Below are 26,670 nucleotides of genomic sequence, written 5' to 3' on the forward strand. Positions count from 1 at the left end.
TGAGTTTTTATTCAAAACATCTATTTCCATTTATTTCTAATCTCAGGTGTGACTCACTAAATTGATCTAGTGATGGATTGAGACCTACAGTTTGCAAAAACACTCAGACATGAGTATCAGGGATTGACCTGGGCAAAAGATGTTGATAACATTAAAATAAAAAATAAAATAAAATAAAAAGCTACTCTCTTCTAGTTTTATAGGTATGAGGGAAAAGTTTAGAAGTTTTACTTTACAACAGAAAGCCAATTAAAAAGCTTTAAAATTGAACATCTGGGCTCACTCAGCACCTGTGGCTCAAGTGGCTAAGGCGCCAGCCACATACACTGAGTTAGCAAGTTCAAATCCAGCCCAGGCCTGCCAAACAACGACGGCTACAACCAAAAAATAGCTGGGCATTGCGGCAGGCGCCTGGAGTCCCAGCTACTTGGGAGGTGGAGGCAGGAGAATCGCCTAAGCCCGGGAGTTGGAGGTTGCTGTGAGCTGTGATGCCACAGCACTCTACCCAGGGGGCTAGCTTGAGGCTCTGTCTCAAAAATAATAATAATAATTGAACATCTTTTTTTAAGGAAAATCTTTAATTTTCTCATTATAATCTTTTACTTATCTACTGTTAAGTCTCAACCATCTGGGTCTGAGTCTCAAATCTTAGACTCAATTTGATATTAAATGTTCAGTTCAAGGAATCTATTTGCTATAAGATATGCAACCTATCTGCTAGTTGATTCTTGCCTTCAAATAGTTCATAATCTACCAAGGAGGGAAAATACTGAAAAATAACTACAAAAGAATAATAGAAAGACATGCATGAGAACACAGAAAAGGGAGAAACTGACTCTGGTCAGGTGGTAAGATAAAACCTGCATAGGAAAGTGATGGCCTAGGAACTGAGCAGGCAGACAGGGAATGAAGTAAGAAAGCAGCTGACAAAGGGCCTCACACAGACAAGAGTACAGAGGAAGTCTGGACAACAGTGGCTACAGCAGTTTTAAAGCATGGCTTCAGAATTCTTTGGCTCTCCTCTCATGAAGAGGTGGGATCTAGATCCTGTCTGCTTGAGTCAGGCACTGTAACAGCTTAACAAGTAGAATATGGTAGAAGTGACACTGTAAGGGTTTCTAAAAGCAGGTCTTAAGAAACCGTTAGCTTCCACTTCCTGTATCTTGAGACATTTACTCTTGGAACTCAGCTGCCATGCTCTGAGGAAGCTCAAATAGCCCACGCAGAGACTACATGTAGGTCTTTCAGCTGACGACCCCAGCTGAGCTCCCAGCCAAGAGGCAGCATCAACCACCAGACACGTGAGTAAAGGAGCCTTCAGACGACTCCAGACCCCAATCTTCAATCATTCCCAGCAGAAGCTCCAGATATTATGGGACAGAGACAAGCTGTCTGGGCTGAACATGTTCCAAATCCCTGACTAATAAATTGTGAGCATAATGAAATGGTGGTGGTTTCATGTCATCGTGTTGGGGGTGGTCTGTTACGCAGCACAGTGGGCAATCTAACTGGACTACTGTCAAGAATATAAAGGACATAGTAGAAGATAATCATGGAGAAGAATTTGAAAGAAGAGGCACTTGGTATTTTAAAAGTCAGCCTAAGAAGTTTAAAATGTTTTCCACATACAATGGTGAGCAGGTAACGGACTGAAGGGAAAGGGAATTATAGGACTGGATGAGAAAGATGGTATTAGCAGCATTGTACATTTCCTGCTGAGGGATTTCTGTCATGCTCATTGTCATGCTACGACAATCTTGAGTGTGGCTCTCATAACTATACCCATTTTACAAGTGAAACACTTGGGAGGGAAATATAATGTCCAATAATCTGACATCTGATCCAGTAGCAAATCCCTTTAGCTCTATGAACAAAGTATATCCTGATTCTGCTCAACCTCTAGTCATAATTCCATGCCTTGTCCAAGCAATCACTAAGTCTCACCTGAACCAGGGCTGATCCAAATAAATTACCATCTGTAATGAACAAATACTTTTACAGAACACTTTGTTCAGTGAGTTCAGTTGGATGGCCACATGTTCATTTATGGCAATGTAAAATTGCCATAACAGTTTCTGAACCCTTAGTCTCAATTTCTATACCTATCATATTATAAATGAGGAACAAACAGTTCTTGGGACAAGAATTATAACTATAAATTATTGCTGTCAAATTCTCCGTAGATAAAAATCTTCACAATTTTGAAACAAATAACTACAGTTCCTGGGAATTCCTAAAATTGTAACTTACTTTAAGAATACTTCTAGGCTCGGCGCCTATAGCTCAACCGGCTAAGGCGCCAGCCACGTACACCTAAGGTGGCGGGTTTGAATCCCCAGCCCGGGCCCGCCAAACAACAATGACGGCTGCAACCAAAAAAAATAGCCAGGCGCTGTGGCCAGCGCCTGTGGTCCCAGCTACTTGGGAGGCGGAGGCAGGAGACTCGCTTGAGCCCAGGAGTTGGAGGTTGCTGTGAGCTGTAATGCCACGGCATTCTACAGGGGGACAGCTTGAGGCTCTGTCTCAAAAAAATAAATAAATAAATAAAAATAAAAAATAAATTAAAAAAAAAGAATACTTCTAATACTCTTTACTATTATGAATATCTTTTTTAAATTGTTTCATAAAAAGGAAATATTAAGGCTTAGCACCCATAGCACAGTGGTTATGGGCCAGCCACATACACTGAAGTTGGCGGGTTCAAACCCAGCCCAGGCCAGCTAAAACCAATAATGGCAACTGCAACAAAAAATAGCCGGGTGTTGTGGCAGGCGCCTATAGTCCCAGCTACTTGGGAGGCTGAGGCAAGAGAATCGCTTAAAGCCCAAGAGTTGGAGGTTGCTGTGAGCTGTGATGTTACAACACTCTACTAAGGGCAACGAGGAAAAGAGAAAAAAAAAGAAACATTAAGTTTAGTAGTCTTTACAAACACTGTAGCTTAACGAAAATATTCAAACACTGAAAAATGTCTACAATCATTATTGGATAATACTCGAATAACTTAGCAAGGTTAGGGACACTACACAGACTCATGTGTCAAAACTACCAATGTAAGGACTTATTTTGCTTCTCAAACTCATTCTCTCCTGGCACACTACTGATAGGACTTTTTTTTTTTTTTGAGACAGAGTCTTACTGTGTCGCCCTCGGTAGAGTGCCATGGCGTCACACCTCACAGCAACCTCAAACTCTTGGGCATAAGAGATTCTCTGCCTCAGCCTCCCAAGTAACTGGGACTACAGGCACCTGCCACAACACCCAGCTATTTTTTGTTGCAGTTGTTTAGCTGGCTGGGGCCGGGTTGGAACCCGCCACCCTCGTGTATGTGGCTGGCGCCGTAACCACGTTCTACGGGCACTGAGCCTACTCATAGAATTTTATTTAAAAAAAATACTCTATACATAAATGTATTAATATTTACTTAATTTGCAAGAATGACTCATTATTAGCAGCAGACAGGGGCTCGAACACACATGGATAATTTGGCAATGGCAATAAGCAAGTCCAGCTGGTTAAACTGTGACCACTTCTCTTTCATGCTCCTCTCTTGATTCCCGGAATAGTCGACCTTAACCTTCTACTGCATGTGTCAGCGTTTCCTACTCTGGCTTTCCACTTGAAGGCAAGAGATTCCTTAGAGCCAGTAACGTCTATGTTGTTCCTGGCTAGTGGCTACTTTATCAGACAAGGCAGGTATAGAGAATCTTAGAGTTTGGAAGAGAAAAGTAATGCCAGAAAATTCAAAGTTCTATGAAAAGGAAGTCAGCAAAGAACCACATCAGAATGGATCAAATGATCACTAGATCCTTCAAAAAATTAAAATGAGGGAAAACCACCAACAGACTATAAAGATACAGACCAACCAGGCGAAATTTGAGAATGGATTTAAAACATCTAGAAAGTGATAATTCCTGGGAATCTCAATTGTAAGAGCAAGTCATATAAGATTAACCAGTTTCCTTTTTCATTAGGATTCCTGGCTAGGTGGAGTGGCTCACCCCTATAATGCCAGCATTTAGGGAGGTTGAGGTGGAAGGAGTTTTGAGATCAGCCTGGGCAACACAGCAAGACTCCATCTCTACAAAAACAATTTTTTTTTTTTAATTTAAAAATTTTCCTAGTATGGTTGGGCACACCTGTAGTCCCAGATACTCAAGAGGCCAGAAGTTCAAAGTTGCAGTGAGCTGTGATCATGCCATTATACTCCAACCTTGGTGACAGGCCCTGTCTCTCAAAAAAATAAAATAAATCTCCTAAATCAGCAGTTCAAGGGAACATAAACCTCTAGATTTTAACAAAGTATTTGAAAAAAATGTCTTATGACATATTTGTGGTCAAAACGAATAAAAAATTAAACAAATGTATCTCTTAAGTTAGTACATTCAAGGCCAGCATGGTGGCTCACACCTGTAATCCTAGCATTCAGGGCAGCTGAGGTGGGTGAATTGCTTAAGCTCAGGAGTTCCACACCAGCCTAAGCAAGAGCAAGACCCCATCTCTACTAAAAATAGAACAACCTGCCAGGCATTATGGCAGGCACATGTAGTCCCAGGTATTTAGGAAGCTGAAGCAAGAGGATCGCCTGAGTCCAAGAGTATGAGGTTGCTGTGAGGTATGACTCCATGGGGCTCTACCCAGGGTGACAAAGTAAGACTGGGTCTCAAAAAAATAAAAAATAAAAAATTACTACATTCAAAGCGTGCTGTTTAGAAAAAACCCACATCTTCCCTAAAATGATGGAATGAAATTTAATCAAGGTAAACTTTAGGTTCTTCACGTAGCAAAGGGAATAAAAGACAAGAGCACAAGCGGACACAGAAAGTGAGGGAGACTGGACTCGGCAGCAGCGTCTACGGAAAGCACTGGGGTTTCCACCGGCAGTCAGCTCTGCAAGCAGGACCACGAACTATCTAAAATGCAGCAGCATTGGCTGCATATACTAGCATGGAAATAAAAAAAAACATCTGAGAGAAGAGAAAACCCAGTCAGAAATATTGCAATCAACTCTGGATATTGATTTTTAAAGACCTTCAATCAAACAGAAAGGTGAGCAACCGGGTGAGCAGGCTGGTGATTACCACTTAGAAGCTCTGGAGATACTCTGCTAAGAAAGAATAAGAGCGGGGATCGTGACAGCTCCAATTACATAAAATACCATTACACTCTACTCTGTAGAGCTGAAAAGAGAACTATAACCAAAGGATAAACAGAAGCTACATTTACTATGGACCCCCAAAAAAGACCTTCTGACCACACTCAACCAAAGGCAGAGTGGGCTCTTCATAGACACTTCCCCCCAGCTTTGCAGAATTTCAGTGAGGGCTGGGGGTGCACTCAGAGGGCACAGCATGGAGTAACTGCAGACACTTCATGGATGGATTAAATACCTTCTCCCAATCTTGTGACTCTAAGGACAGATCCCTGGGTAATTCATGAATACCACTGAGACAGACGCACCCAGGCACGTCCATCCAGTCCTTGAATTCTGTAGGCACTTCAGAAACGTTTAACATATGGGAGCAACTTCAGAAGAATATTATTAGGAGATAAGGAACATTAGGTTCTGAAGAAGACCGTTAGGTTCTGCAGAAGACCAGAGGCTGAAGAGGCAGCAGTAATGAATGTGGACTCTTTTCTGAAATGCTTCCTAAGGAAATGGCTTATGAAAGGTATAAGGGTTAAAGCACTTTTTTTTAATAACAGGGAAGACTTAAGCCTCTTTCTAAGCTCAAGGGAAAAAGCCAAAAGGACGACTAATTGGAGGAAGTTGAGCGAAAATTAAGAGCAGGACCTTGGAAACAGAAAAGGAAGCCTAGATTTAACCTCAAAATATTAAGCACGGAGTAAGTACTGGGTAAGATGTCTATGACACATTTTCACGTGTACAAATAAAACTATTTTAAAATATTCCCTTCTAAACAGTTATTGAAACAGGATAACAATTTCATCACAAACGCCACAATTTGCCATAGTGCCATGATCCTCTGAAGGATATTAGTTCTCATGCAATTCCGACAACTATACACAGAAGATTCCTTTAAAACAGTATAAACGTCACAGCAGCAAAATTAGAAGCAGCAGAGGGCTGTGGAACAGATTTAACCCTCAGGCATTAGGTATCAGGTACTGATAATTGAGCTGTACCAACCTGCTGCATGAAAGACAATAAAAAGACCCAAGGCTTCTACAGTAAATGGCATTAGTGGATTACTTTAATAAAAGGTAATATGTTGAGTTGTTTCAGGGAGAAAGTTCTCCAATAAAACTTATACCGCAGCTAGTGATATCCTAACAGGACCACCTCAAAACTAGATTTTGTTGTGCTCACTTTGGCAGCATATATATGTACTAAAACGAGATTTTTAAATTAAAATAAATCATTCCATGCTGAAATATTTTAAAAACAGAATAGAACAGTATAACATCTTTAACTTTAACATTAGTAATCCACTAATGCCTAGTTTCACAATTACCCAAATAATAAACAGACTGCATTGGTCTGCTCAGCTGCCATAACAAAACAGCCTAAACTGGGTGGCTTAAATAACAGAAATTTATTTTCTCACAGTTCTAGAGGCAGGAAGTCTAAGATCAGGAAGCCAGCATGGCCAGGTTTTGGCAAAGGCTCTCCTCCAGTTTATAGAGGGCAGCCTTCTCCCTGTGTCCCCACAGAGTGGAGAGAAAGAAATGAAATTCTCTGCTGTCTCTTCCTATAAAGGCACTAGTCCCATCAAGAGGGCCCTACCCTCATGACCTCATCTAAACCTAATTGCCACCCAAAGGCCCCCTCTCCGAATACCCTCACGCTGGGGTTAGAGCGTCAACACATGAGTGGAGAGGGACACAATTCAGCCCACAGCATAGATGGATAGATATAATTTCAAACAATCATCCTTAAAATTGCTGCCAGCTGGGCGCTGTGGCTCACGCCAGTAATCCTAGCACTCTGGGAGGCAGAGGCTGATGAACTGCCTGAGCTCACAGGTTTGAGACCAGCCTAAGCCAGAACGAGACCCTCTCTCTAGAAGTAGCCAGGTGTTGTGGCAGATGCCTGTAGTCCCGGCTACTTGGGAGTCTGAGGCCAGAGAATTGCTTGAGTTGGTGGTTGCTGTGAGCTATGATGCCACAGCACTCTACCGAGGGCAACAAAGTGAGACTGTCTCAACAACAAACAAAAAAACAACAAACAAAAAACTGCTGCCAATGCTATTATAAAATCTAAATCTAATCAGACCCCTGTCCTGCATAAAATTCCCCAACAGCTAGTACAGACTGGGAATGAGACCTGAATCATTCAGCACACAGTACATAGTCTTCACAGCATGGCCTTCCCCCCACCCCCACCTTTTGTCACATCAATGCCTACTAGTACCCTAAGCTACAGTTCAACTAAGCAACCTGGGGTTTCCAGCATACATCACACTGTTTGGGCGGGGGGACACAGAGTCTCCTTCTGTCTCCCCAGGCTAGACAGCCCTGGCCTCAGCCTAGCTCACCACACCCTTAAACTCCTGGGTTCAAGGGCTGCTCCTGCTACAGTCTCCTGAGCAGCTGAGCGTACAGGCACCTGCCACCACACCCAGCTAATTTTTCCTTTGTTTTTTTTAGTAGAGATGGAGATCTCACTCTTGTTCAGGGTAGTTTCTACTTATTCTTAAAGTATGCACTTAATATCTTCTAGAGTCAGAACCTTCCCTACAGTCTTTGCCCCCAAAAGAGGACAGGTGGTCCCCCTCTGGATCGCTGCTACGTGTTCTTACACACCCTCCACATTTGCCAAGCTGTACTATACCTCCGGATTCTGATTCACATGTTGCCCTTACTAAGCCATGAGCTCTCCCAAAGCCAGAAGCAGCAACTTTGGTGCCCGTGTCAGCAGCACAGAGCCCAACACATAATCGGTATTCAAAAAATAAGAAAAATTGAACAGATTAAAGTAGGAATTAAATAGACCCTAAAAGAGTACTTTTTAATTATAGAAGCATTTTTTTATTCCTAACATTTCATATATTTCCTATAGACATATTTCTGGTTAATTATCTTCCCCTTGATTTGCACAAAAATTTGGGGATTACCTCAATCCTCAAGCAAAATGGAACACAACATAAAAACCTCTGAAAAATCAAGAGCAAAGATAAAGAATGACGGTGTTCCACCGTAGGACAAGCAAATCCAAAATGCACAGAAGAGCGTCTGTCTTTATCCATAAAACAAACTTTACACTCTCCCAATGTTACAGGCCATTTTTCCACCTTTTAGCATTTTCCATAAATGCCAATGATGGGCTCCCTGATGGATTCTCACAGAGGAAAATTCTGGCCCATTCAGACTCACAGATGACACTTTTAGGTTTTAAATCAATCAAGACACCTTCCTAGAAGAACAACTCACCTGTGCTCCCCTTCATCAGAAGTGCCAACCTTATATACAAGGGTCAGAGCAACTGTGGGTGGTCTTGAAGGAAGAGCCTTATAAACTACAAGTGTCAGAGGTCATTAAGGTCTCAATTATACTTGCAGGGTTGCCGGTCCTTCAGCCAGGGTAGCTGAATCAAGTACAGGGAAATGACTTTATGTTTTGTCTGACTCATATTTTGCCTTTTTTTCCTCCCAAGAGAAACATGTTCCTCATGCTACATTTCTTGATGACCAAACATTAACTCATCCTAAATCTCTTCAATGACTAAAAAGCTCCTTGCTTCATCATGAACCGGCAGTTTGAAATTTTAATGTAAATACAAGAAAAGGAGTCAGATTTTTTTTGTTGTTGTTTGGTGAGACGGGGTCTTGCTCTGCTGCCCAGGCTGGAGTGCAGGAGTATGATCATAGCTCACCACTCACAGTCTCAAGTGATCCTCCTGTTTCAGCCTCCCAAGTAGCTAGGACTACAGGTGCACTTCACCACGCCTGGCTGGCTGGCTGGCTTTCTTTCTTTCTTTCTTCCTTTCTTTTCTTTCTTTCTTTCTTTCTTTCTTTCTTTTTTTTAATAGAGATGGGGGGGGGCTCTCACTACATTTCAAACACATAGGTTCAAGCTATCTTCCCAAAGTGCTGGGAATTCAGGCATGAGCCACCAAGGCAGGCCAAGAGTCATATGTTTATTTCTTTTCCTCAATCTATGACATCCTGAAAAATAAATTTCAATATAGTCTGACATACAGATTCTTTAACATGAATCTACAAAAGAGATTATATCCTACCAGCTCTTACTAGAGGTAGAATAAAAGTCCAATAATGTGCTTTGGTCCTATGGTTATAATGAAGGTTGAAAAAAAAAAGCCTTCATTTTTTTCCTCTAAAATAGCATCAGATTTGAATTACTCCCATCCTCAAATCCCTTTGGTGTGCTCTTTTAAAAGTGCCTCCACATATTTCCACTGTCTCCTGAGTAACTCCTTCGTGCTTTCAACTACTCACCACTCACTTAAAACCTCTCATCTCTTGTCCTAAAACTTGCTGATCCCATTTCTGTATTCTCTTTCATCATTCTCCTTCCCCAAATCCTAACACTGTATCTTTAATGACTTGGATAATTTCAAAACTTTAAATATTGACAGTGGCCCACTGTGATAAAATGGAGAATGTATAACACAAAATGACACCTCGCTCGATTCAAAACTACAAGTATTTGTTGCGTGTCCATTGTGTGCTGCCTAGTGGTTACAAAACAAGACCAGCTTTACTGGACTTCAGCTTTGTGAGAGGGGCTGATTAGATGTATAGGCATACATCTAATATATAAATATTATATAAATATAATACATGTGTGTGTATCTCCACACACATACACAGAAGGAAGGGCCTTTCTGAAGTCCAGAGAGGTTCAGGCCTCTTTCACTGTAGTTAATTTCTGGTATTAAAATATTTCTTAAAATGCTGAAATAGCTACTCAGCCCTACTATGAAACCAATTTATAGCTTTCCTGTGAAAGCTATAATCCAACTATAGCCCAAGAAGAAGGAGAAAGGGGAGAGGGAGGGAAAGGGAGAGGAGAGGATCGGTGGAGGGAGGAAGGTAATTGGTGAGACCACACCTATGGTGTATTTTACAAGGGTACATGTTAAATTTACTAGGTGTAGAGTATAAACGTCTTAACACAATAACTAAGAAAATGCTGTGAAGGCTATGTTAACCAGTTTGATGAAAACATTTCAAATGGTACACAAAACCAGCACATTGTACCCCGTGATTGCATTAATGTACACAGCTATGACTTAATAAAATAAAAAATAAATAAAATAATAATAGTAAATGCTGAAATAGGGTGGCAAACACTGTGCATTTTTAAAATACTTACAAAACAGGCCAGACAATACTATTAGGCTGGTCTTGACATAATTACATGGTCTAGTAGGAAGACACAAGTTTAAAGTTATATGATTTATACTACTTTCTTTCAATCCTGTTAGTGTGTTTCTGCGATCAATCAAAGGTAAAGTCAAGATTAATGTGAAGCCCTCTGTGCAAGGGAAGCCTGGGCCAAAGGACCCTCCTACCCACTACCACCCAAAGTTTCAACATGGTTTCTGCCCTCAAGGAACTTAGAAACTGGAAGAAAAAATGAAGACACCCTCCCTTCTCAATACAATGGAAGAAATACTGTGCCAGGAGGCCAGGAGGCCATCCTGGATCCATTGCTAAATTATTAATTATCCTCAAGTTCTCATTATTATATTTGAACTTCAAAGGTTTCTCCCTACCCCCAATAAAATAAAGTGATACTATTCTCTGTCCTGACTCCTGCCTGAAGTTGTTAAGGTCACGTATGATGTGCTGTTGCTTTCATAAACAACAAAACCCTCCACAAACATGTGCTAGAAAGGAACAGAACTTGACCGCTCGAGCACACGCTGTCTTATCATCACCACTAAGAAGTCCTTAATGACATCTATACATATCTAAATTCAGGAACTGAAATTACACTGTCCCGGGAATAACCAGGGAAGCTTCAGGGAAGAAGGAGAGAAAAGCTGAGGGAATATGGTTTGAAAGTAAACGGATTCCAGAGAGCCCAAAGGTCTCTGGCACTTTTTCTGTGAATATCTCAATATTCCTTTTCCGTTTTTTTTCCCTTGTTGAAATAACTTCCATGAGTAACCCAGAAGATGACTACTCCCCCAAACAAACCCAGATTTATTCCCTAAGATCCCGTTTCTATGCCAGACTTTTTCTTCAGTTAAAAACTCCAGAGAAAGTCCCTTGCGCTAGCCATCTCCTCCCTCTCAACCCACCACAATCCAGTTTCCTCCCTCGTGCTAAACGTACACAAACATCACCAAAGACGACTAAACCACCAACACAGCTGCCCACCTGAGCAATTCTCCCATTTGCTTCCCAGGAGACCTGGGGGGAGTCCTGCCTTCCTCTGCAGTGACAGCAGCCTCTTTTTGTGTCCTCCTCCGTCCCAGGCTGTCCCCACCCTTCTTTCAGGGTCCTCCCCCAGGCACTCACCCCTTGGACTGGAGGGGTAGATCCACCCTCCCCCTTCCTCCAGGAGATTCTGATCCCCCCTTGAACTTTCTATCTCCTGAACCAGCAGGGAGAAGCTCTCATCTGTCTCCAGCCCAGCCCTTTCCTCTCAAGCTTAGTTCTTTTCCTTCTGTCTACCCATTGGACAGTTTGGCCTGATCTCCTCTCTGCGAAGTAATGAGACAGTATTTTCCAGCATTTCCGGCATTGCCCACTCTGCTGCTATTCTGTTCAGTGATCACCACCTACCACCTACCCCTGGGTAGCCTGCAATCATGACAGTCTCCTTTCTTACCTGATCACACCCGACAGACCACATCATCACCTTACCACAGCTCATCAGCTCAGCCTGCCTGATAGCACTGAAGTCCCCAACATCCTCTCCAGCTGCCCTGGCCAACAGTGAACTCTAGACCTCTGCTCCCCGCCCTGTCCCCCAAAGTGTGGAACATGTACTACAATCAGATATGCACAATTAAGGTTTCAAGAAAAACATTCTGGCTCAGCGCCCATAGCACAGCGGTTACAGTGCCAGCCACATGCACCAAGGGTGGCAGGTTCAAACCCAGCCAGGGCCAGATAAACAACTGCAACAAAAAAATAGCTGGGCGTTGCGGTGGGCGCCTATAGTTCCAGCTACTTGGGAGGCAGAGGCAAGAGAATCGCTTAAGCCAAAGAGTTTGAGGTTGCACACGGCACTCTACCAAGGCAACATAGTGAGACTCTATCTCATAAAAAAAAAAAAAAAAGAAAGAAAGAAAGAAAGAAAAATACTCTGGAAGCCCTATCTGTACTTCCAGACAATTTTCAGAAAACATACATCTGATAATGTTACTTCTCCGTTATCTAACCCTGCTCTCAGCTCATCCACTTTTTATCCCTTCCTGTGCAGGAGTCCAATGTTTCTCAAACTTTTAGAAACATCCAAAACGCCTGGAGATACTGTTGCAAAGCTGATTCTGATTCAGTCAGCCTGAGACTACATTTCTTTCTTTCTTTTTTTTTTTTTTTTTTTTTTTTTTGTGACACATTTTGAATAGCAAGGTTCTGGCCATATTCAATTTAAAGTTATGCTGTCATTACTGTAAGCCTCCCTGGCCGGAAGACCTTTTTCCCACCTGTAACTGCCCACTCAACCTTCAAGAGAGTCAAGAAGGTCATTTCCTTGAGAAGAGGACCTTTCAGGCCTTCTCAGACAGAAATGCTCCTCTCTACTGCAGGCTCAGAGCTCCAGGCTGGTACTTCCTTTTGTTGTAAGTCGGCCATTTATTTTTCTGCCTCTGCCAAGCTGAGCTCTCGGACAGCCTCTCTGTCTATACAGTCAGTGCCCGGCACGTAATAGCTACTCAATAAATCTGTACAGAAGGAAAGCCACAAAAAGTTTATAATACATAAACTTTAAGGGAGATGTTTAGAAAACAAGGCTGTTAGGCCACGTCAAGTCTGTCAGTTTGAAGTTACATGGTCGGAAACCTTCAGCTAGAAAAACAAGGAGAATGTACACTAGCATTGCAGAGTCAAACTGCAAAAAAACAGCACCATGCATTCTTTTTTTTTTTTTACACTGTATAAGAAAATAAAATTCCCTGGTTTTTTGACATGAAAACTAAATCTAGAAAATCTTCTGTTTAACATTTAACAGACCCAAACTCAACAAGCACAGTGAGAAACGAACTACCATTTCACCTCTAAATCTGTGTTCGTCTATTTTATGAAGAATCCTTCTGACAATTCTAAGTTTAAACAAACCTTTGTGAAGAGAGTACTCCAGCAGGTTTAATGTAGTCACAGCTGTCAAAATCATGGGCAATGCATCACACTTGAGAGCATTTGAAAATGTGTCAATAATTATAATTAGACACTTGTACCAGATCTAATATACTTTCACTACCCTTTAAATTCAACTGATGGGAAATTAAAACCAGTTTCTTAAAAGTGCAACTCTCAGATCATAATTTAATCCTAAAGTAGATATAAAACCTGTCACACTATAGAGATACAGAGCATTTTACTCAGGAGGAGAAAAGGCCGTGGTATTGTAATATATCATTTTAGGTAAGGTGACCACCTTTAACGCTGGAAGGGTAAAATACATTGTTGAGGTGACATAATCTTCTAATATTTACTTCACTCGTCTGTATTTCCAGATTGTCTCTTCAAAATTACGCAAGATCCAGAGCACAGAGGTAAGTGTTCATGTTTAGCGTTATTTCCTACCCATCTTCTTTTCCTGTACATCCATATGTATATAACAACAAATGTGAAATTGTTCTATGTTTTGTGTTTATATTTATGGAATTGTACTATGCTATTGTACGTAATTCATATAAATGGAATCCCACATGTTTTTAGTGTCCTGATTTTTCTACGTCATGTCACTCTCCATGATCTCTCATTCATTCATTGCAAAAATTTCTCCACGTCTACTATGGATAAGGCAGTAACTAGGCAAAGGATACAGTCACTCTACCAAGTAGACATACACTATTAATATTGGTAGTATGTATACTGACAGTATATAGGTTAGTATATGCAAGGTATAGAAAAGAAGGAAGGATGGAAGAGCCAACAAAAGCTACTTTGAGAAGATAGATTTAAAGTGAAAACTGTCGGCCAGGTGTGGTGGGTCACACCTGTAATTCCAGTACTCTGGGAGGCCGAGGGTGGTGTATTGCCTGAGCTCAGGACTTCAAGACCAGGCTGAACAAGAGTGAGACCCTGTCTCTAGAAATAGCTGGGTGTTGTGGGGGCGCCTATAGCCCAAGCTACTCAGCAGGCTGAGATAAGAGAATTGCTTGAGCCCAAGAGTTTGAGGTTGCTGTGAGCTATGACACCATGGCACTCTACCCAGGGTGACAAAGTAAGACTCTCTCTCAAAAGGAAAAAAAAAAGTGAGAACTGTCCCTATAAATTTATCTGAAATAGTCTTTTTAGTGATTACATAAGATTCTATTTTATGAATATCTATATAAATCAAACCTGTATTGTGTAACATTTAAGTTATTTCCATTTTCTTTTGCTGCTCTACAGCTAAAAGAATACATTTGTATAGTTAAACAGATTTAATAAGAGTTTTTTTAAAAACTAGTAAATAAAGTCTCAAAAATACTCCAGAAAAATTGCATTTATATTAAAAACTCAAAATTTCCAAGTCTTTCAACTTGGAATCCAGATACACTATTTGCTCTTGGGGGAGGCAACACTAAAGAAAACAATGCCGTAAAGGGAATACACATGAATTTTATCTTACATTTTATTTACTGGGGCTTTAATGTTTAAGTATGTCCAGTTGGCTAACCACCAGGAAATCCAATCATCATATGAAACACCACTGATTACCTATCTCAAAATTTCAATAATCCCTATTTTACTTTCTTTATATTACAAAATACTTCAGAAGATCAAAAGCTGGCTCCTCTGCTATGTTCCAAAGTCATAAATAAAATTTTGCTGTTTTTTTTTGAAGACTGTCATATGCGTATTGCCTTTTTTAAACGTATTATAAATATAAAACTTTTTCCCTAACTCTAAAAGTCCTTTGCTGCTATTCCTGATCAACCTGATCAATAATAAAAAGCTGACTATATGAGTTTCTTGGTCACTAAATGCCTACTTACCATTCACTGTATTAAAAAAAAAAAAAAAAAAGATAGCCATGGAAACTCTGCTTTTAACATAAAGCACAAACCAGACGCAGTGCTTTTTTTTTTACTCTGTCGCCCTCGGTAGAGTGCTGTGGCATCACAGCTCACAGCAACCTCCAGCTCTTGGGCTTAGACTCCCGAGTAGCTGGGACTACAGGCGCCCACCACAACGCCCAGCTATTTTTATGCTGCACTTTGGCTGAGGCTGGGTTCGAACCTGCCACCCTCAGTATATAGGGCTGGTGCCCTACCCACTGAGCCACAGGTGCTGCCCCAGACACGGTGCTTTAAAACAATCAAAGTAAAATTGTGGTTAGTCAGGATTCCAGAGCCCAGAGTTCTTCCCAGATTCAAACTTACAAAGGGAAAAAAAAAAAGGCCAAGCTCCATTTACTAGAAGAAACAAAAAGATTGAAAGAGCATCAACAAATTATTAAACTTTAGAAATAACTCAGTCCATGTCCTTTTTTATTGTCTCCATAGACGCTATCAGAAATCGCTAATGCTGACTATGCTGCAGGACAGGGTATTGGGAAAAGTTTTCAATTAGCAATAAACGCTCCTTGGACAAACCTCATTGGCCAGGAGACTGCTGCTGTGCAAAGCTGTCTGTGCCCTTCTTGATAGATGAGAAAAGGAAAACACCTCGAAGACAAAGGTTAGGAAAAAGACTTTCCTGCGCCACGGAACTGTCCGACACCAGAGAACAGACTGGTACTTGAGTCTCAGGAGCTGTTCTCTCTTCTTACCATGCCACAAACACAAAACCAAAACCCAATTCATGGCACAACCTATACTGAAATTGAAAATGCAAAGAGCCTCTGATTCTGCAATGTCAACCCTTGATATTTATCCCCACGTATACAAGAGATAGGTAGAGAGGTACGGATAGAGAGTGAAAGGTGTATCTGTGGATGTGAGACCCCCCAGTGGATGCCTGAAATCTTAAATAGTACCAAGCCTTATACATACAGACTGTCCTGGACGTACACCCTTCCTTCATGTCAACTCACGTATTATGTGCAGGTATTCCTTTTATAACACAAACAGTATCAAAAATATAAAACATCTTAATAAAATTATTTAATTTCTAAGAAAAAGTGTATAGGAACAAATATTCATGTGCTGTCTAGGAATTAGATAAAAATAGAAAATAAAACTACCAATTTGGGCTTAGTGAGTAGGATGCCGGCCCCATATGCAGAGGGTGGAGGGTTCGAATCCAACCCCAGCCAAACTGCAACCAAAAAATAGCCGGGCGTTGTGGTGGGCGCCTGTAGTCCCAGCTTACTTGGGAGGCTGAGGCAAGAGAATCGCTTAAGCCCCGGAGGTGAAAGTTGCTGTGAGCTGTGACACCAGCTGAACTCTACTGAGGGCAACACAGTGAAACTCTGTCTCAAAAAAAAAAAAAAAAAAAATACCAATTTGAATTGAAAAAAAGAAAAGTCACAGTTGTCTGACGCCAAAAGAAGACAAATTCTGCAAACAAAAGAAATGCCCACCAGGAAGAAGTCGAGGCACGGCACCCTCCTCTGAGATTGATTCACCCCACCTTTAAGACAATAAGACTTCTAGGGATCAAAGGGGAACAAAGTAGCAGAAGGGAGAGTGCCGAGGGGACCCTAGCAGATTAAGAAACAATGACTTGGAGGGAATCCTAAGCAAACAAGCTGAGGGGGAAAGAAAACTCATCTGAATTTGAAAAGGACATTCCATTCTAAACTGGCTAAAAGCAATCGTTAATCTCAAGCTGAGTCTTTCTTCCCTAGCATTTATTTCCCAGGTCAGGGCTCCAGCAACCTCCTCTTCACCTTTAAAGGGCCTTGTTAGAATCACTTTCACCCAAATAAGGTTCAGTAACAGAGACAGGAGTTACAGGTGTCCCGTACAGGTGTACCTACCAAACAGCCTATCTGCCTTTTAGTCTACAAGCAGAACTGTTCATCAGTTCCCACGTTCAAAAGTTGAAGACTATGATCCTACTCCTTAATTAGAATAAAGATTTGATTTATTTGCAAGATAAGGCACTTGACCCAAAAAGTCAATTAAGAGACACCCAACTGTTTGCAGCTCGCTATACCTGATCAATAATAAAAAGCTTTTTCCCATTTCCAAAGGGGAGCTGATCCTCTCACCATAACCACATAGGATCCAAGAACCAGCACAAAGCCAAAGGCCCAGACCCTTATTTCCAGGGTCCCAGTACCATTTTCCTACGTTCTCTCAGAACTTTAATCAGCCTTCTTCTATGCTCTGTTCCACCACAACCTCCACAACACCACATTCCTCTCAAACCAGCTCCTCTTGCCAGCTTTTTATTTTCTTTAAATATCTTTTCCATTCTCCCAGTCATCTAGGTTCCAGAAGTCAAGTATGTTTGTCCACCTCCTATCCTCTTCTCATCACAAAGGTAATTTATTTGCCAAGCCCTATGGCTTCTCTAGCCCAAGGGCAGATCCCTAGCTCCATCTATTCTCCTTTCCTCCCAACTTCTGGGCATGCCCCCCTCTGCCGTCAGACCAATCATTCTTGGCCAACAGAAGGCTATTTATGATGGGGGCTTAAACGCATACACCTATAGGGCCAATGCGGTTAGCACACAGAAAGGATGTAGGCCAGGAGTTAAAAGAAAAAGACAGACAGACACCCACCAGCATAAGAATAAACAATAAGTAGCAACTAATGCTGGGCCTGAGCTGTCTGGGAGAAAACAGGATGAGCAGGGACTGTTGCAAATACAGTGCACGTGTGCCCTCAGACTGACACAATCACAAGCAGCTCTGGCAAGTTCCTGCAGGAATACAGTCCTGACACTGCCAGAGTTTTCAATGTTGCAGGAGCAGCAGGAAATCTGACCTTGTTTAATGGGAAATCTCCCCATTTTTAAATGTTGGCAACCATGTCTGAAACAAAAAAATGTTCCCAATAGGACATCAAACAGGGCACAAATGTGAAGTGTATTCAGCTCAGGGGCCACTAGTTTTCAACCTCTGCTACAGAAGGGTTCAAGTCCAGATGTGTGACCTCAAACATATGGTATCACCTCTCCGGGTCTTAGGTTTCTCCTTCTGTTAAACAGGGATGAGAAGAGTAGGCCATCGTGGAGGAGGGTAAGCATTAAATGAGACACTGCAAGGGGCCCTGATCAAGGCCCACCACGCATGTGTCATCTTAACATCATCAGCCCATTCCAAATAAACCAGACTGGGACTCCCACCCTCCCTTTCTAAGCTTGTTTCTATGATACTCACCTTACTGTACTTTATATAGTCAAGTTGTATCACGAAGCACTTTTAACTATGAACTTGATCTTCTTTCCAGTTGTCTCAGGCCTTGCATATCTCCCTGAGAAGCTGCATCTTGGGACACTGAGTCTGATTTGAGGGATTAAAAATAGGTGTAACTATGTTTTGAGTTCCTTTTTGGGTTTGTTTTGTTTGTTTGTTTTTGAGACGGTCTCACTCTGTTGCCCCAGGCTAGAGTGCCTTGGCTTCTGTGAGCCTAGCTCACAACAACCTCAAACTCTTGGGCTCAAGGGATTCTCTTGCCAAGTAGCCGGGACACAGGCACCCGCCACAACACCTGGCTGTATTTAAAGACAAGGTCTCGCTCTAGCTCAGGCTGGTATGGAACCTGTGAGCTCAGGTAATCCACTGGCCTCAGCCTCCCAGAGTGCTGGGATCACAGGCTTGAGCCGCCACACCCACCTGCAACTATGTTTTGCACAACAAAAACAACCACCTTGTATTTCCTTGACCTAATCCCTCTTTCTGGAGGAATGTTATCTTTTCCATAAGCTACATAGATACCACTGAAAATGATAACATCAAATTAGTGCCTCTTTCAAAGGCAGCCAAACAGCCACTTCCTCAAAGGTGTTGGTTGATCCCTCTGTATCTTGTGACCAAGACACTTGGTATCCTGCCATTTATAGTTGGATGTGTAGCCTTCACTCTCCACTCAAGTCTACGTTAAGATTAGCAGGGCTTTACGAAGCTTCCCGTGCCCAGCCCCCGGTACAGGAAGACGTGATAAATGCTCAGTAAAAGAAGGGCAAAGAAAAGATGAAGAAGCAGGAAAACAAAGATTTTTTTTTTTTTTGTAGCGACAGAGTCTCACTTTATCACCCTCAGTAGAGTGCCGTGGCATCAACACAGCTCACAGCAACCTCCAACTCCTGGGCTTAGGCGATTCTCTCGCCTCCGACGCCTGAGCAGAGGACTACAGGCGCCCGCCACAACACCCGGCTATTTTTTTGTTGCAGTTTGACTGGGGCCGGGTTTGAAGCCGCCATCCTCGGTGTATGGGGCTGCTGCCCTACCCACTGAGCCACAGGCGCCGCCCCGAAAACAAAGATTTTAATGATGAGCTCAAGGACAACAAAGGTGAGTGCTGCCACCAATTACACTCAGTCTTTAACTGCATAGAGCTGTCCCTCCTAACAAGGTACAGGGTCATCTCTGCCACCTTCCTGTCAACCTTTGAGGCATGTGATGACCCCAGTAGGTACCCCTGCTTTCCCCTTAGTACTGGAAGCTCTCATCCTATTCCAATGGAATCTAAGTAAACAGGGAACTAAGTGGCTCCCGCCACCACCTTAGATGAAGCAGCCCCACCTTTGATGCTGACTGGGATCAAGATCAGGATGATGCACTCTTGGAGACGATCCAACCACATATCACTCACCTTCACCTAAAGCAAGGACCCCTACACAGAGAAACTAATATGGCGGGGGAAGAGAGTATAGAACAGGAGTGTGTACTTTCTAGAGAATGATTGAAATCCATATCTAAAAAACTCCAAATTTGCATCCAGACCAGCAACTATTCAGTAAACAAAGTAAGGCTAACTTCCACAATACCTAGAACAGTTTTATTCTAACTGCTTATTAGGGCCCATTAGCAAGTAGTGGATTTAATAGAGAGCAGAATAGAAACTAAAAAAAAAAATTACAATACTGTTTTATAAAACTTGCAATCCAGCTTTATTTTTTAACTGTGTGCGTGCGTACTAGGTCATGATGTAAAATGCATTGCTGAGAGTCAAAAATGTTCTTAAAAACACTGAAATAGAACATTTATGTTTATATAAAGTAATCTCTGCTGACTGAGCTCTTCCATTTTTTACTAGGCCATAATTGTAAGATATTTGTTCTTGCCACCTGTTGTTCACAACAGTTCAGGTTCTTCAAGTTCAAAAACAGCATATGAAAAATATCATTAGGCACACTTGACTCTTACCATTCTCCTTACTACTGAAAAGGAAGATAAAGGGCACTCTAGATAACCACCTACACTTTTTGTTCCTGGGCATATTTCTATCTCCTGTAAGTGCATGACATCAAGACAAGAGATATTAGTCCAAATGCTCCAGCTTTCATGGTCATGTTTGCTTGTAAACCCACCACTTAAGGAAACCAGTAAAGCACATTTTATTTGCACCCCGAGTGTAGCACCTCTCATCAACAGCTGCAACAATGGAAGATTCAGAACGTGGTTTAAAATATCACTTCAACCTAGGACTTTATTCCGGGATGCTTTTTCTTAAGTTCTTTTTCTTGCACATTCTTCTCAGTATTCACACTCCAAACTCCAAGTATCATCCTACCTCTAACACACATCTTTGTCCGATCTAACCCCCTATCTTCCTTATCCCCTCTGTACATTTCTTATGAAACTCAGGGTTATTTTTTAGAGGTTCCCTCAAGAGTTGTTCTATAAATGACTAAAAAAAAAAACCCCAAAACTAGAGAAATCTTATTTCTCAATGGCATCTAAGTTGTATAGTGATCCTCAATGGCTAATTTTGGCTGTCGCCAATAAGCAAAATACCCAGCCATCAACAAGCCAAAAAGTCCTATGTGGTGTGCCCACTCAAATCAGCCCTTAAAACCTATCAATATGGGAGTATAGTTTGGATTCCACCCATTTTCCAAAGAGGTCATACACATTCTTCCCTTTCGCACACAAGCACTGCCACAACCCTGGGTTTCCTCGGGTCTATTGTTTGGGATCATATACAACAGGAAAAAGTCAGAGGGAAGAAGTCAATTCACTGAGTGTTTGGGTCCCTGTCATATACACATTTATGCAGGATTCCTTGCTCTGTGGAATATAAAATATTAATTGAAATATTCTTCCCCAAAATGGAAACATATCATCCTGAAATACAAAAACAAACAAAAAAGGAAACATACGCTGAAAGTAACATATTTGTTGAATGGAATTACAACAAGTCACAACATCGAGCATAGAGGAGTATCAAAACAGTTCCTTCGACCTACAGCATCTTTTGTCCCTGCTTCCTAAACTTCATCCTTAAGGACCACAGTGACTGGCTTCGTCTTCTCTGAGATTTCCCTAAGTTCTTAGAGGGCTGGGCTCCCTTGCTCCCCCTAACGTGCAACCATCCTTTCATTCTCTCAGCAATTACAGAAGGAAATCTACTCTGTGGTCTGGACCAGGCATGGTGTTAGGTGCAAAAAATACACAAAAGATGAATAAGACTCTGTCCCTGTCTTTCAGGAGCCCAGCAAAAGAATTTGAAAGGTTTGACTCTGTGAAGGGGATGAATAGGGTTAAAAAAAAAAAAAAAGGAGAAGGCCGGGTCTGGTGGCCTAGCACTCAGGGAGGCCAAAGCAGGTGGATCACTTGAGCTTAGGAGTTAGGGATCAGCCTGAGCCAGAGCGAGACCCCACCTCTAAAAATAGCCAGGTGTTGTGACTAACACCTGTATTCCCAGCTACTTGGGAGGCTGAGGCAAGAGGATGGCTTGAACCCAAGAGTCTGAGGTTGCTGTGAGCTATGACTCCATGGCATCCTACCAAGGGAGTCAAAGTGAGACTCTGTCTCAAAAAAAAGAAAAGGAATAAATGAAGAAATGTATAACTTTAAGTCCTTGTCCTCAAAGAGATCAATCAAGTCCCAGAATGAGAAGTGAAGGTGATAAGATGCTGGGAGACTGTCAAACCAGCAAAATGGCACAATCCGGGAAGCATTCTTGTTTGCAATAAGATTACAGCCCTGTAGGATTTGGCTCTCCCCAAAAGAAAGGGGGAAGGGCAATGCAGAACACCAAAACAGCCAACGCTTGGCCTTAGAATGAAGGAGAGCTAATCGCCTGCAGATCCATCAGAACACCTGTGCCAAATGCGGCCCCTTCACCTCACCCCATTCCTCCCAAACCATCACCACCTACTGCATGAATGTCCACAAAATGTGGAAAGGCTAAAACTTAAAGTCACCTTCCCAGTCCCAGAAATAAAGGCCTAATACCCAGAGTCAACAATGAAGCAACCCGAATGGGCAAAGTGGAATGTTGGTCAAAGAGTGAAACCCAAAAATCAAACAACTGAGTAGTGGCGGGTCTGGAAAACCAAGCCCTCATGGATCACAGAACAGCCTTTGGACATATAAACAAGCTCAGATTTCCAGAACTGCCTAGAAGAGCACTCGAATATTACTCAACTGTGCAGTCAGTTTGAATATGAATATTGGGAGCAGGGGGTCTTTGTTTGAACTCCGAAAAGGAAGCTTCTGGATCTCTTAGTTAATTTTGAGTGTTAGTTCAGGCAAAACTACCTCCCATCTGAACCAAAGGCTGTGATGTGCCAACCACACCAACTCGCTGAAGTTCTTTCAAAAGGAGTCTTTCACTTGAATGTCCTTTCCAGCAGACAAATCCTGGTTTGGAATTTCTGATTCTTAAACTAGCATGGCAAGCAGGAGCCAACTATGGCCAACCACTAAAAAATGGAAAAAAAAAAAAAAGGTAAACCTTCCGTTTGGTTCTTCTGAGAGCTGGAATTGGCCACCGAAAGAAACAGTTTTCACTCCAAAAGATCAAAGAGGGCGTTTTGTACCAGGAAACTCAATTCCAAATCCTCATTTCCACGAATAAAGCCACAGTGCCCTATACTTGCTTGGGAAAATAAAACAGGAGATTCTGTGGATTCTAATTAAAATCTCTGATGGCTTTATTTCCCAGGCTCACCAGTTTAATGCTGTTAACATTTTACCTAGACATTGCTTTAACTTAAACACCACTTCCAGATCTCAATGGTCACATGTTACCACTGGTAAAAACCTAAGTATTTTAACACTTCACAACAGCATTCTCTGCCCCATCCCAAATAACAGATTTAGTATAAGACAAGGGGATGTTGAAAAATGCCAACTTCAGCCCAACCACGTCTCCCATAATTGTAGTCAGGCAAAAAAAAAAAAACCTCACCGAGCCCATGCTATTATTTTCGTCACAATATTGGAAATCAGAATAAAAGCAGGATGAAATAGAGAGGGTAAGGAGGAGTGGGGGGACGTAGGGCAACCTCACTCTATTATAACAATCAGCTGGCTTTAAAATTATTACCAGTGGTCTTGTCAATCAGCCAATAGTTCTTTTGTACCCACTTTACAAGTGCAGTAAAATATCCCCCGAGTAATCATTGTTAATGGTTATGTGTTTAATTTTATTTATCGTTTTACAAAAAAAAAGTATGTATCATGTATGTAGGTTATAAAGTCTAAAAATAAAATCAGCACCTATGAATCCATCATCTAAACCAAAAACCAGAACATCACCAATACTGTACTATGTATCATCTACCTACCTCCTCCATCCTTATTCCAAGTTCCTAAAACACACACACACACATGCATATGTGCATGAACACACAAACACACACATACACCAATACACCCTAGGTAATCATTATCCTGAACTTGGGGTTTCAGTACGAGTATGAATTCATCTTTATGACTACATCCTATTCCTAACCAGTAAATTGGCTTTCCAAATAGGGCAGTGATACATTATTTCCTCTCCAAAGATGTTGCCCTTTTTTTTCTAAGTGAAGCATTGCTTTAAAGAAAAATATTAAAGAATAGACTAAATGAGACTTAGCCATGGTAAACTCACGAGACCCCATGAATGAAGTTTGGCGATTACTGGCAAAAGTGGCTGAAAACATGGGTTTTGAAGTCTTAAAGACCTCTAGTTGAAATCCTCACTCTACTGCTCAAATTTTCCAACCCTCACTTTTCTAGAAGGTAAAAGGATAAAACATATGGTCCCTATACGGTGGTTGTGAAAATGTAATGAAAAATACATGTAAACAACTGAGCACAGTGCGTGTCACACATCCAGCACCCCCATCATTAAAATCACCCAAACATATCAAAGGGTCTTGTCATTATCAATGGTTTTTCTTCTGCGGAATTCCTAACGAGTTGGGCATGAGATCTCTTCACATAAAAATAAATCAAGGTGCAGGGATCCAACAGCCAAACAAGCCATAGACGACAGCTCCCAGTCCCAGCATTGATCCCATCTTCACCTCATGACCTTGAAGAGCAGGATCATTTTTCAAATCCATTTCTGTCCTGTTCCCCTCCCTCCCCCAGAAGGCTGGAATACTCAATCCAGCCCAGAGAATTACCTAGAAGCCTGCCACAATCATCGCAAGATTAGTTCATTCTGATTTAGGGTATGATAGAAGCATAACCTCTATTTACTGATTCAATCACTATTATCTCTCCCCTGGATGCATGAAGAAAATTTGGTAAATCACTATTTGAAAAAAAAAATCATTACAATACTATCATTCAACCTAAGTCCCTCATTTCTGAAATTAATTACTGAATATGGCACCTTCACTCTACATCCTTAGTATTCTTTTAAATTACTTAGAAACAGCAAGAAACCTGTTTGTATTCAAATAATCACTCTCTTCCAAGGTACAAAAGTTGTAAGACTACTACCTACATCAAGTTTTATTTAAAACCACCCTCTCTGTTTCAAGTAAAACTCACCAATATAGCTGGAAAAGGAGAGCATGAATTCAGTCTGTACCCATCTCAATCCTCAATTCATCTCAACACCATTCACCACCTTTGAGTATCTGCATGAGGGGTGATAGTAAAAACGCTATTATCCAACACACAATTACATCAACTTAAGGTCTACATTCCAGCTTCAAAAACTTTTGTTTTTTAACACTAAGACAGAAAACAAAAAACAAATAACTCACAAAATAAGTGATTTGATCTTAGAAGACAGGGATCCAGGTCCCATCCAGGCCTAAGATAACCTGACCCATGTCCCCACCAGTAAAAGGGATGAGGCCCATTTCATACTGAAGCAGCCTGCACATTGTAAAGCTGCATGGCAAGGCGGTGTCTGAGGTCAGCACAAGTCTAGTGTCTGCTGGCTGCCCAAGCCCGGGCCCCTGGCCAGCAACCCACCTCCAGAGACAAGTGCCAGGACATACTATAGTGTTTCCATTTAAGGCCCGCCACTTGGATCAGCCCATCTCTGAAATTTCTTAACACCACCTTTCCAGGAAGAATTTTTTTGGGGAAAAGGGAGGTGGTGTCTATTTTTTGCCACCGCCTTCCCTTGGGCTGTCAGAGCAATCTGCATCTCTGGGACAGGATTCTTTAAAACCACTGGGTTATGTCTCAATTCAAGGGTCTCTTTTCAAAAATATATAAAACATGCATAGAACAGGTTCCTTTTCCCATCATCTAATTCCTATACACCCGTCAAACAAGAAAGAAAAGCCCAATAAAATTAACAAGTCCATTGTATCACCTTGCTACCTCTCTCCAAACGCCAAATTATTGACAACTTTTAACCAAGACTTTTCTTCTACTACTAAGCGGAATGTTTTCTTCCCTAAGTAGCTTCCCTCCCCTGCGGGGAGCATTCGAGCCTCCAGGGAACAGGGGAGGTAGGGAGGGGGTCGGAGACATATCTGGCACAAACTGGACAGAGCAGAGCCGGTCTAGAACCCGACGGAAGTTACTGAATCCATCAGTCCCAGAGGCCCCTATCTCTTCCCAGCGCGCCCAAGGTTCTAGCCTCACTGTTTTGGTTACAGTGTTGAAGGAAGGGTTTTAAACTTGGCAAAGTACCGTGCAACATCTGTAACCACATTTGCCTTCTGGGGATCGGAAGATGAATCCCACATTCCTGGCTTTGAAGCTTTTTGAAACTGCAGCTAGGAAGAACGGAGGGAGGGCGGGAGTTGAGCAGAGTTTATTGGCTGTCTCTCCAGCAGAAAATTCCTCTTGGAAGAGACGGATATTTTGAGGGTGGGGGTGATTCGCCCATCTCTTTACTCTCCACCAAGCTCGGCTGGGAAGGTGAGCCCGGTGGCCCGGCGGCCAGATCGATTTACAAGTCAGAGGCGCACACCCTGAAGGAGTTCGCTACACACATACACATATACACACGCAGACACACACACACACCAGGGCGCACCGCGACCACCGCTCCACGCCTCTGCCCTCCCCAAATCCCACCAGCAGTTCAGGCCCCGAGCAAGACAGTTTTGTTCCGCGGCTGCTTCCCCCACCGAGAGGGGATCAGGCTTGGGGGAGAAAAGAATGAAAGCGAGGGGGAGGCACCGCAGACGCCCACCCTCCCGCCGCCAACCCCTGCCTCTCCTGCTAGGCTCCCTCCTCCCTCGGTCCTCCGGGCTCCAGCAGGCGCGGCCGGCGACCTGCCCTCACCTCTGGTCCCGCCGTGGCCGGGGGCAGAGCCGGGGGAGGCGG

General features: G+C 42.2%; 1 protein-coding gene and 1 non-coding gene across 5 annotated transcripts in view; both read right to left on the minus strand.

Moving 5' to 3' along the window:
• The window catches only part of ACVR1 (activin A receptor type 1), a 128,930-nt gene extending 102,268 nt beyond the window's left edge, over window positions 1-26,662 (minus strand). The window contains exons 1-2 of one of the 4 annotated variants that reach the window (XM_023516796.1): window positions 26,629-26,662; window positions 24,925-25,013 (exon numbers count right to left, since the gene is read on the minus strand). The gene's annotated coding sequence lies outside the window, so the exon portion shown is untranslated. Of the gene's footprint in view, window positions 1-24,924; window positions 26,538-26,628 lie in introns of those variants that run through there. The other 3 variants (XM_003795961.3, XM_023516795.1, XM_023516798.1) reach the window with 3 other exon arrangements.
• On the minus strand, window positions 15,586-15,719 carry LOC111727249. Its single transcript, XR_002774847.1, has one exon. It is a non-coding gene; the product is annotated as a U4 spliceosomal RNA (small nuclear RNA).
• Window positions 26,663-26,670: the final 8 nt, after the last annotated feature.

Source organism: Otolemur garnettii, unplaced genomic scaffold (assembly GCF_000181295.1).
Source record: "Otolemur garnettii isolate 467f Iridium unplaced genomic scaffold, OtoGar3 scaffold00098, whole genome shotgun sequence".
Lineage (NCBI taxonomy): Eukaryota > Metazoa > Chordata > Mammalia > Primates > Galagidae > Otolemur > Otolemur garnettii.